Raw genomic sequence first — 11,901 nt, forward strand, 5'->3', positions numbered from 1 at the left:
TCCTCCTCCTGGTCGGCTTGACTCTGTCAACTGGCACGGGACTCGGTGAACGTGGAGTCCCTTCTTCTGCAGTTCCGTCCTCACTCTCCTCCTCTACCTCTTGGGCTGCTAGGGCCTCGTACCTGTTCTTCAGCTGGACTGGAGGAACTGGTGGTGCCACGTTTCGGGCAGCCCTGGCACGGGTAGTGACCATCTGCCACTCAGCAGTGGAGGGCTCTTCTTGAGGCTCATCCTCCTTGGTCGCACAACCCTGTAGGGAAAGAAAAAATCTGTCAATTTCCTCCTCTGCTTCTCTGATTCCCCTCAGCCTGCTAGCCTCCTCCTGGAGCTCCCTCACCTGCGCCTCCAGGGCCCTAAGGTGGGCGCCTGCAGGACAGGTGTGGGGGTCCCCAGTCCCTGCCCCCCCAGGCCTTGCTGGGCAGCTCCCACAGGCCAGGGGGTTGGGGGACGCCAGCCCCCCCTCGGGCTCCGTCTGGGTGGAGGCCTCAGACAAGCCCCGGGAAGGCCGCGCCCCCCTGGCAGGGGCCGTGGCAGCACTCCTGGTCGACACCATCGCTGGAGTTGTTGAGTATCTAGCTGAGTTCAGGTCCTCTGCCCTGCGCTAGTAGGAGTCAGCCTCTGGGCCCCTCCTGCTCACCCTCCGGCTCGAACGCCGGCGCAAACGCCGGTGCACTCTAACAGACCGCGCCTGTTTGCGCACTCTGTTCGCGCGGCTCCCTAGCGGCTCAGCAAAGAGGGATCCAGGGGGCTTCCCCTCCGGATCTGGCTCAGCTGTGCCGGTCTCTCCGCCCCACTTACCTTGTGGGGATCAGCTGCTGCTGCCCCCACTGCTGCTCTGTTTACCTCCGCTGCTCTTGCCTCTGCGTCACTCTGCTCCGGGTCTGGTAAGGGGGGCACACATGTGTACAAAACACATGTGCGCCTGTGTCCTCCTTCTCCCCACTGCTCCTAGCTCCCAAGTGCCGGAAGCTGCGTCAAACTGCAGCTTTTATAGGCCGCGGTTTGAATTACCCGCCGCGGTTCTATCCACCAATCAGGCCTACCAGACCCACCGGAAGCGCCTGCTGGCGGTCCTGCCCCCCTGCGCTCCCCCGCTGCGAAATAGAAGCTTGAAAGCAGAAATGTAATCAGGGAAAAATTGGTATTATTTATATATGGAGTAGAAGAATAGAAAATCAAGATCCTCATGCATGTAGTGCAACAGGATTTGCATGCTGCTGTTTAATACGTGATGGATGGAGAAGACAATAGACATTATTGTGTTCTTCTGAACTCTGCTTCAGTTGGAGTAAGTACTAAAGCACTTCTGGCCTGGTCTTGATGTCTACATATTTTCAATACTCTTATTTGATGGCTTTGTACTATATGGGCTTTGTATTAGGCAGCAAGAAATCTTTGTGTTCCAGCTGGCCGTGTGAAAATGGAACCAGTAGCAAATGAATAACAACATTTAGTATAAATAATAAATTGTGGGTACTTATTGCCAGGATAGGTAAGAAGGAGTTCTTGTTCTCTTTGGAAAAAGACCAGTCTGTAAGCCAAATTGTCTTCTAACACACACTTTTAGGGCCACCTTATATGTGAGCTGCTCAAATGTTAGGGCCTTCTTATATGTGAGCTGCTCTAATGTTGATCAGTGTTAGTGCTAGCTTGAGTTTGGAGCAGTCACATATTCCGACCAGCAGAGGCTTGGAGGACTGAAAGGTAAGAATCTCCTCCTATTCCAGGTTTCCTCATCTGCCCACAGGGCTGCCCCAGTTCTGCCCCCCCACCCCTGCCCCTTGGGGTCCCCTCTGACTTCCCTTACTCCCAGAACTCTCCTGCCCCTCGCTTACTTGTGGCTGCCTGCACAGTCTGCCCTAGGAAGGCAGGCATGGAAAGGTTAATCGCCCCACCTAGTCCCTGCTGCCGCTGCTGCTGTTCTCTGGATTGAGCCTGGCCCAGAGAGAGCAGTGGTGGGGCTGGCCAGGCAGGAAAATTAACCCTTCCCTGCCTGCTGTCCTGCGACAGACAGTGAAGGCAGCTACTAGTAAATGGAGGGGCAGTGAGTGGGGGTCTGGGGTGCTGGGGAGGGTAGAGGGGGAGGCAGTGGGCCTGTTCCAGGCTAGTGTGGGGGGTGGGGGCAGCTAGGATGTTTATACTAAGATGTAGACTAGAGTGGCTACACTTTAGTGTAACATGAGCTGGGTAATATAGATCAGAGACAATCCTGCCCTGGAGTAGCGTAACTTTGACCTGCCTAACAAGTGCTTAAAACTAGTTTTGGGTATTAATGAGTGAATAATCCAGCTGTTAAGAGCTCTAGGAGCTGCCCAAAATTACTGTGTAACAAGGCCCTTACAGATCCTGTAACAAAATCAAACTGCTATTACAAATTCCATCTGTGCAGAGGAGAGGGATCTATGAGTTATGGAAAGGAGTCTCTCTGAAGGGTCATGTACCAATCTGCAGTTTGGGGTTGTAAGTAAAATGTATTAGTGGATCTCAGCCCATTCCTTTCATGTCTTTGGTCCCTATTATACAACCAGCTTTAGTTTAATAGGATTGGCATTTATCTTCTGCTCTGGAGGGACACAGGTCAGAAATACAAAGGGATGTTTCAGATCATGATTGAAGTGGATTCTGCATAAGAAACTTGCACAGCCTGTATATTGTCAGTATGTTATTAGAAAATTCACACTCTCCCCACCCTATCTTGTCCTCCCACCCCCTCCTTCTACATAAATATGGGTTTAATTTACCTTTCTGTGGTATCACACATTCTGGATATTACCAAGGGACTCTAGCTTAAATTCTATAAAATGCTTCATTAAAAAATAATATTAAAACCAGCAAGGGGTTGACAAATTGTCGGGTATAAAAATGCAAGTTGTTAATGCATTTTGTGGTTTTAGCAAGCCCTGAAGCCAAGCAAGTAACCCAGATCCTCCAAACTGTGCACACATTCTGGCCTGCTAATAATTAACATTTTTTGTTTGGTTCCTTCTGAGTCCATTCCAGCTATCTGACCTTCAATGACTTGCTATTTAAAATGTAAGGGCTGTGATGCTGCCTTCCTACCCACAATTTCTTCTCTCTCCATGATGTGTTTTTACTTGGTTTCTCATTCCCCGTTCTCTTCTTCTGTTGCTAAATTGGCTTTTAGGAAGAAAATGAAGGATCATTTGTCCTCTTGCAGAAGTCAGAATGCAGGGGTTGCTGCTGGGAGTACATCAAAGCACTGCAGTTAATCACCTTCTGTGACATGCTGCTTAATAAAAGCACAGCTCTGTGGGTCTTTATTATGTGCCTAAATCTTAGTACTTGCCACCATTCTGGACGTGTCTACACGAGATGCTAACTGCACAGTAGTCTAATAACATTGCGCAGTAGCATGCTGGGCAAAAACTATGCTACTATGCAGTAGTATTAGGCTACTGCATAGTAAGTGTCACTGAAAAAACATACATTGGTGCTACTGAGCAGTAGCGCAAGTTACTGTGTGTTAATTTAGTACTTGATTATCCAAGTACAAAACTTAATGCATAGTAACTATGGTGCATTAATGAATGTGTAGACACCCCCTCTGTGTCTTGCCTGATTCTGCTTAGAGACTGCAAGCTGTTGAGGATTATAATATGAGGAGGGAAAATGTTGAGTGGTTCATCAGATATCAAGAGTTAAATACATATCTGGCATATAGCATGTGACCAGATATTGGCACTTGAAAATAATTTTATCCTTTTTTTCCCCCTAAACCTGTTAGCAAATTCTTGGTGCTATTTTCTGCTTTAAAGATAAGCAATTTTGGTTTAAAATAGGTATTGACTAGGTAACGTTTTAACAGAATTTTCAAAATAGGAATGAGGAATGCTGATTACACTGCAGGATTTTATTTAGTCAGCACAGTAAAATGAAGTATTTGGGGCCTTTTCCTACCATGTGGAGTTAATCTTTAAGCATTTGGTACAAATGTAACTTTGGTGGCTAATGAAACAGAACATATCATGAGTGCTGATGTCCAAATGGTTATGGCACTAAACTTTTTCTTACTGGCAAGGTACTTAATTGAAGCACGGAGATTATAGCCAATTACAGAGGGGTAAAAAATCTCATATAATTTATACTTATTAGCCTGAAATATGGGTCTGACAGGAATAGGTTCATAGAGAGGTCTCAGATACACCCCTCCCAGCAGTCAGTGATGAGGATTTGGGGCTACTCTTTGGTATGAGGGCCTGCTTAGTTTTAAAAACCCAGAAGGGAAAGGGAAGGACACTTTCCTAAAATAGAACAGCAAAGTAATACATTTTTTCTGTTAAGAAAATACTCAAAATTAAAAAAAAAATTGACAGTTAAAAATATAAAAGTAAATAGTATTTCATGGTTATGTGGGCTACTGTTTGTTATTAGCTGATTACATTACATTTTTCTTTCCTTGTTTTTTATAGTTATTTTTCAAAAGCTGTAATTGTTAGAGGTAAGAGTCCCATCAAAAATAAGTCACTTTTTTTAAAAAATCCTGTTCTGACTTATTGATCAACATTGGGCATGTCAGACTACCTACTGGGGCTCTGCTTAGCACACTGAAAGATATTTCATGGAGAAAAACCTCCCTCAAATTCCTTACCAGGGCACTCATTGTTATGGCCATATGGGATCAATAAAATATGACTGCCATAATAACTTTATTTTAAGGTCAAACACCAAAGAAAGTTTCAAGCATTTGGGTAGTTTTCAAAATGTTAATGTAGCCATATTGTTCAAATGTACTTCTTGGTCTCTCCCCTAAACTCCTTTGAAAATTACTTGCAAAGTGAATGTTTTAAGTTCATTTTTCAAGTTTAGAGTTCCAGTGACTACATTTTGGACATTTCAATGTTAACATTGCATTAATGCTACTTGTTGCACTCAAGAACAATAACTAGTTATAGCCCCAGACTAATGTAAAAATAACTTTCAATTTGATAAGCATTTGGACATAAGGAATAAATAGGCATAAATACAAAACTAGATGGGATATTTAAAAACCTATTAGTACGTCTTCCAAAGAAGGTAATGCAAGAAAAAAAATTGAAGCAGTAATTTAATAATTATTTGCTCAAAATGAAAACAGATTTACCGATATAAAAAAGACCTGCATTCTTTCCACTGTTTAAGAGTAAATGTATTCATCCATCTCCTCCCCAAACACCCTATTTCATACAGTTTTTTAATGCTTTCTGTGAACACTATCATACTGCTGTGTGCATAGCAATGCAGACAGGGAGGCATGTGTTACAGTATGTATGTATGTAAATTTGTCATCAACTTCTGGAAAAAGGATTTAGTTCCAGGTTTAGTATGTGAGTGCAGAAAACCTGCATCAATTTGACTCAAATGCTGCTGCTTTAATTAGCTGTATTTGCAACATGAAATTCCTTTGCAGCTATCTGAACAGTCAGATTTATATCAACAAATATGTCATGTATTTTAATGATGGAACCTGCTAAATTAGAGTTAACTGCTAGCGTCTTCTATTTTCTGTTGAAGCTAGATGTCTTTGTTCAGAGTGTGTTATCGTTTTCGAGGTACAGAATCTAGCTATCAGAGGGTTGTCTTAAATTTGTCCTGCACCCCCATTGTTACAGCAGAGAAAGCAGTGTGGGTGGGGTGGGCGGGGGGGGGGTCAGGCTGCCCCCTTGCCCTCTACCCCCTACTTCTTTCCCCTGCAGCCTTCCTGCACCCCTGCCCCCCGCACCTTCTCCCCACCACCAGCTCCCCACAGCCTCTGCCCTTTTCCCCCCACTTCTGCCCCCAGTCTCTTCCTCTTCCCTCCCCCCAGTCTCTGCCCTTTCCTGCACCACACTGCCCCAAGTCTCTGCCTCTTCCTCTCTCCCATCTTACTGTCAGATGCTTTTCAGAGTCTGTTCCCTTCAGGACCACAGCCCCTGCCAGTCATACAACAGTGGCAATGATGCTGTTTGGTCAGGCAGAGGACAGAGTTTCCCTGTGCTTCATGTCCAGGAGGGAATCTAGCCTGGGTTGGAGCTGAGCTGTGCTTGATGGTAAGGTGGGGCGAAGGGAATGGTGGGAGGCAGAAGGTGCTGTGGCTCTGATTCTAGTCCTGACCTGGGCACAGGGCCAGAATCAGAGCCACAGCAGCTGCTTGCCAGCCCCACCCCCTTTTAGTCAAATCTAAGACAAGGGGCTCCCAACCATGCTAACATGGGGAGGAGGACCTTGTCTTAGATTTGAGTAAATTTGGTAAATTGGCTGGTATACTAGAAGAAGGTAGGGTAGATTTAGAAGTAGTGATTCTCCACCAAGCTGCCATGGCACCCTTCCTTTCCATAGTTTATGTTTTTATGACAAGGTATTTAGAAGAATTTGCAGATTTTCCTTTGGATTCTGAAAGGCTGCACCATGAATGCTTCTGCTATGGTCTCAAACTTGCAACCAGTGCCCATGCTACTCCAGCCCCCCACACCCCTCTGGGGTGCCCTGAGAACCTTTCAAGAGTGCTGCAAGGTGCCACACAATGTTAACGCTGTTAGGTTTACAAACATGATTAACAAGGTAAACTCCAAGATTTCAAATAGAAATCCACAGTTATCTTTCTGAGTTCCTTTCAACAGAAAAAACTGCTCTATTATTTTTCTGTAGGCAAAAGGGTGAAAACTAAGAGCTGGCATTTTCTGTGGGGTACTTCAAGTCTATTATCCAGGGGTGCCTTGAGTCTAAAAGGTTGAGAGCTATTCTTATAGACTAACCCAAGTAGATATATATTGCATAAGCTTTTGTGAGCTGAAGTTAGCGCTCTCTCTCACTCTCTGTCCCTCTGTGTGTGTGTATCACATGCCTTTGTAAGCTGAAGCACCATGGCACCCTGGTTGAGGATCACTGGTCTATACCCTGCCTTCTACCTGACTTTAAACTAACATAGCTAACTATGCGTCTCTGAGATACTAGAAGCCCAGCTACAGGATTGCAGTGCCTGTTAAAATAACATTCTCTGAGTAAATCAATGCTACGTCCCATGAAAAGTGTTATAGTCTTGGATGTATTGATTTTCTCTTTAAGCTTAGGAGATTTCAGATTTAACCTTGAAGCTGATGTTTTTATGTAGACTGCCTATATAATTAGATGTAAAATGGCTTTCAAAATATGATTGTGAAAATTAAGGGGAAGACAGGTGAGAAAACTCGATGACTATCTAAATGCCTCGAATATTCTTGACTTTGCCATTCTGAGTGCAGAACTGGGCATGAAACATAAATCACACTAGTAAAGGATTTGCTGTTATACAATTAAATCTTATCTTCCCTTCCGCTTAACATGTACTTAGGGCTGCAAGGAGGTATGAATTCCAGTGTTTCAGGATGCTGACAACTTCTGACTCTTCATCTCAGTCTCTCCTGATGTGCACAGTGCTATTGAAAACCCAGTCTAGTGTTTAAACAATATTGAGGCATGCATGAGAGCTAGCACAGATAAGAATTGTGGTGATGTTAGTAGGTTGGGAAAAGAAGGTCATCTACTATTTATTGAGAGTATATTTCCACGCTTTGTGATTCATTTTTGGGACTGTGCCAGAACTCAGCATGGAAACTTAACTAATACAGAAGGTAGTAGCCTGCTTAGTAAGTGTTGTTTTTAGTAGCTGGAGACAAAGGTGCTCTCAGAATTATACTGACTCTTGATTCATTTTCAGTTATAATTAAAGATGCTGAATTTGACCTGTAAAGTCCTAATAGATTGGGATCCTTCTACACAAGTGACAGCCTCTCCTCCTGCCATACCTCTCCGATGCAGTCTCTGGAGATGCTGTATGTAGTATCTTAGGCTAGTGATAGAGCATTTGCCAGGAAGGTCTCCTCATTTTGGGATCAATCAGAGAAAGGGCTTAGGATTTTTACATACCCGAGGCCAACTTTTGTGGGTGGGCTTTTGTGAAATCTATATAGAATGGAGGGGTCTGTTGGGGAGAGGGTTCCCCCCTCTCTTTTGGACTGGGATTCATTTTTGTTTAGGGTTAGCTACTCACTTGCAGTTGAACTGTTGTTCTGAATTTTTTTTAATCTCTCTAAGGCAGATACAGGCAATAATTTCAGCTGGAGGGCCGTTTAATGAGGTTTGATGAACTTTGGAGGACCACCTGGGTACCCCCCCCCCCTGACAGTTGCCCTGTCACTGGAAGTCCCACCCCTGCCCCCTGATGTTTGCCACTAGAAGTCCCTCCCCTTGCTCCCTAGAAATACTCCTTTTGGGAGCGGGGACTTTGCCATCTTAGAACCAGTAAAAAACCAAATCATACACTAAAAGTCAAACACCTTGCGGGAGAAGAGGAAAAGAGGGATGGCCAGCATCCCGAACTTACCGCAGCACAGGCAACCCCCCAAGTCAGTGTGCAGGAGACACTGTGGTGCTTCCAGAGCAGTGTGAGGCATCGGATTGGCAGGAAGAACGCCGAATAGATTCATAGATCGTTAGGGGCTGGAAGGGACCTCACAAGATCATCGGGTCTAGCCCCCCCTGCAGTAGGCAGGAAAGACAGTTGGGGTCAGGAGACCTCAGAGAGGTGACCATCCAGTCTCCTCTTGAAGATTTCCAGGGTAGGTGATTGCAGCACCTCTGGAGGGAGCTTATTCCACAGTCTGGACACTCTCCTCATGTTGAGCCTGAAATGGTCTTCCAGGAGTCCGTGGCCATTACTCCTGGTTTTCCCCAAGGGTGCCCTGGTGAACAGTTGTTCGCTGAGCCCTTGATGTATTCCCTGGATATAGTGGTAAGCTGCTACCAAGTCCCCTTTCAGCCTTCTCTTTTTTAGGCTGAAGAGACCCAAGCCCCTCAGCCTTTCCTTGTATGGCTTGCCTTGAAAGTCTCTGATCATAAAGAAACTTTCTCTGGACCCTCTCAAGTTTTCCCACGTCCTTGTTGAAGTGTGGGACCCAGAACTGGATGCACTACTTCAGCTGCAGTCTCACCAGTGCTGAGTGAAGTGGAAGAATCACTTCCTTGGTTTTGCTTGAGATGCATCAGTTGATGCATGCTTGAGTATTGTTTTCCCTGGTGGCTCCAGCAGCGCACTGATGGCTCACATTCATACTATGGTCTTTTATTATCCCTAGGTTCCTTTCAGTCATGGTACTAGTCAGTTTGGTGCCACAAGCCTGTAAGTATGTTGGGGATTGTTCGCCCCCAATGGATCCAGCACTTTATACTTCTCAATGTAGAACTTCATCTGGTTCCAATCCGCCCAAGTTGCCAGCCTGTCTGGGTCTGCCTGTATCTGCAGCCTATTTTCAAGTGTGACCACGCTCTCCCATAACTTGGTGTCATCTGCAAACTTGGCCAATGAGCTCTTCACCCGCACATCCAAATCATTAATAAAGATGTTGAAAAGCACTGGACCAAGCACGGACCCCGGTGAGACACCCCTGACCACTTCTTGCCAGGATGACACAGATCCATTCATTAGACCTCTTTTGAGTCCTACCCTGCAGCCAGCTTCCTACCCACCTAACTTTCTAGCAGTTAAGCCTGCAATCCTTCAGTTTTCCCATGAGAACATCATAGGATATTTGATCAAAGGCCTTTTGGAAGTCTAGGTATACAATGTTGACTTCCTCTCTCTTATCCAGGTGGGGAGTTACCTGGTCGTAGAAGGAGATTGGTAAGACAAGACCTGCCCACAATGAAGCCGAATGATGGCTGTGATTCAGAATCCTACCTTCTGAAAGCCTATCGCACATAGACTCCTTGATGAATTTTTCCAGGATCTCCCCTGGGATAGAAGTTAGGCAAATTGGCCTATAGTTGCCTGGGTCCTCTCTCCTCCCCTTCTTGAAGTTGAGTACAACATTGGCCCTCTTCCAGTCTTCAGGGACCTCCCCCAGGCACCACAAGTTTTGAAAGAATTTCACCAGAGATCTCATGATGACTTTGGCCAGCTTCTTCAGCACTCTTGAATGAAGTTCATCCGGTCTTGCTGACTTATGTCTGACTTTTGTAACTGATCACAGACCAGCTCAACTTCAACACTAGGAAAGTGGTCATTCTCACCATGCCCATTCTGACTCTTATCTAGTATGATTTTCCCCTTAGTCCAGTGAAATACCAAAGCAAAGTAGTTACTCAGGAGTTCAGTTTTCTCCTGAGTGTCAGTAACCAGCTGCCGTGAGTTGTTAAGCAATGGCCCCATGCTTCCATTTGTTTTCCTCCTGTTCCCTACATACCTAAAGAAGGACTTCTTATATTGTCCCTGATTTCTGTTGCTAATTTAAATTCGTTGCTGCCTTAGCCTTTCTAATCTGCTCCCTACAAGTTATTATAGTTCTCTTTGGGGACTGTCCCAAGCTTCACTATTTGTATGCCTCTTTCTTCTTTTTCAAGAGGACCATGATATCCCTATTAAGCCAAGATGGCTTTCCAGCCCTTCTGCTACCTTTCCTCTGCATGGCAATGGACTTCTTTTGTGCTTCAAGGATTGTGTCCTTGAGGAATGACCACACTTCACGCACTCCTTTCACCTTTGGTTCTTGGTCCTGCAGCGCTTCACCCGACTATTGCCTGGAGCCTGTTGAAATTCGCTTTTTTGAAGTCCAAAACGTCAACCCTGCTAGCTAATTTTCCTGCCTTGTGATGGACAGCAAACGTGATGGTTTCATGGTTGCTGTCACCCAGGCTACCCTCTGTATTCAAGTTGCTCACCAGATCATCTCCTTTGGCCAAGACCAGGTCTAGGAGAGCTTTACCTCTGGTTGACCCATGCAATTCCTGAGTCAGGTAGAGCTCTTTGATACAGGTCAGAAAGCAACATGACCGATCCAACTTAGCTGAGTGCTCCTCCCAAGAGATGTCTGGGTAATTAAAGTCACCCATGACAACCATGTCCCTTTCACATGCGGCCTCTGCCAGCTCTCAAGAGAACTCCAGATCGAACTTCTCCCCCTGGTTTGGTGGTCTGTAGTATACACCTACAGTTAGGTTTCTCTCACTCCCCTCACCCCCCCCCCCCCCCCCCCCCACTCCATAGTTTGACCCAGAGGGTTTTGAGCTGCTTTTCTTTGGAGCTGATGTCAGATTCCAAGGATGTGTACTGCTTCCTCACATAGAGAGCTACACCTCAAACTTTCTTCCCTACTCAGTCCCTTCTGTGCAGGGTGTAGTCCTCTATGGCTATGTTCCAATCATGTTAGGAGTCCCACCAGGTCTCTATAATCCCTACTAGATCGTAATGCCCACTGGAGAGTAGGAGATGTAACTCCTCCTGCTTGTCCCCCATGCTTCTGGCATTAGTGTAAATGCACCTGAGTCCTCCAGTTGAGACCCTCGATTTCTTGTCACATTGAGAGAGAACCATTCCCTCAGCTCATGCAAGAGTAGCTCTCCTAGTGTCCCCAGCTTTGGAACTTACTTGTGTGCTGGTCCCCGGGCATGCTCCAGTCAGTGTTTCCCCATCCCTCAGCGATCTTAATTTAAAGCCCTATCTAGTAGATCGGCCATTCTGGCCGAGAACAGGGGCTTACCCCTCTGTATGAGTTGGATGCCGTCCCTTCCCAGGAGTCCTGTCTCCCTGAAGTGTGTGCTCTGGTCAAAGAAACTGAAGCCCTCCCGGGAGCACCACCACCTGAGTCATCAGTTCACGTCTTCAACACATCCTTCCCTCCTAGGTCTGTGGCCTGCAACCAGAAGCACAGAGGAAAAGACTACCTGCACCTCCAACCCCTTGTGCCCAGCCTCCAGAGCCCTGTAGTCACTCATGACTCGGTCCGGATTACTCCTTGCCATGTCATTCATGCCCATGTGGATGAGGAGCATGGGGTAGTGGTCAGAAGGCCGGACGAGCCTAGGGATCCTCTCTGCAACATCCCAGATGCAGGCCCCAAGGAAGCAGCAGACCTCATGGGCTAGGGGGTCAAGACAGCAGATGGGTCCCTC

At 46.0% G+C, this 11,901-nt stretch overlaps 1 protein-coding gene and 2 long non-coding RNA genes across 9 annotated transcripts in view; 1 reads left to right on the forward strand and 2 right to left on the reverse strand.

Moving 5' to 3' along the window:
* LOC109302088 overlaps positions 1 to 6,154 on the reverse strand; it is a 7,385-nt gene extending 1,231 nt beyond the window's left edge. Inside the window, exon 1 of the long non-coding RNA XR_002098697.1 lies at positions 5,866 to 6,154. This is a non-coding gene — a long non-coding RNA (uncharacterized LOC109302088). The remainder of the gene's footprint in view (positions 1 to 5,865) is intronic.
* The window catches only part of TANC2 (tetratricopeptide repeat, ankyrin repeat and coiled-coil containing 2), an 848,255-nt gene that overhangs the window by 604,487 nt on the left and 231,867 nt on the right, over positions 1 to 11,901 (forward strand). The gene's annotated exons all lie outside the window — the stretch shown is intronic.
* The window catches only part of LOC109302089, a 21,876-nt gene continuing 17,255 nt past the window's right edge, over positions 7,281 to 11,901 (reverse strand). The window contains exon 3 of the long non-coding RNA XR_002098700.1: positions 7,281 to 7,407. This is a non-coding gene — a long non-coding RNA (uncharacterized LOC109302089). The remainder of the gene's footprint in view (positions 7,408 to 11,901) is intronic.

The sequence above is a fragment of the Gavialis gangeticus genome, unplaced genomic scaffold (genome assembly GCF_001723915.1).
Source record: "Gavialis gangeticus isolate Ggan-Ray unplaced genomic scaffold, GavGan_comp1, whole genome shotgun sequence".
NCBI lineage: Eukaryota > Metazoa > Chordata > Crocodylia > Gavialidae > Gavialis > Gavialis gangeticus.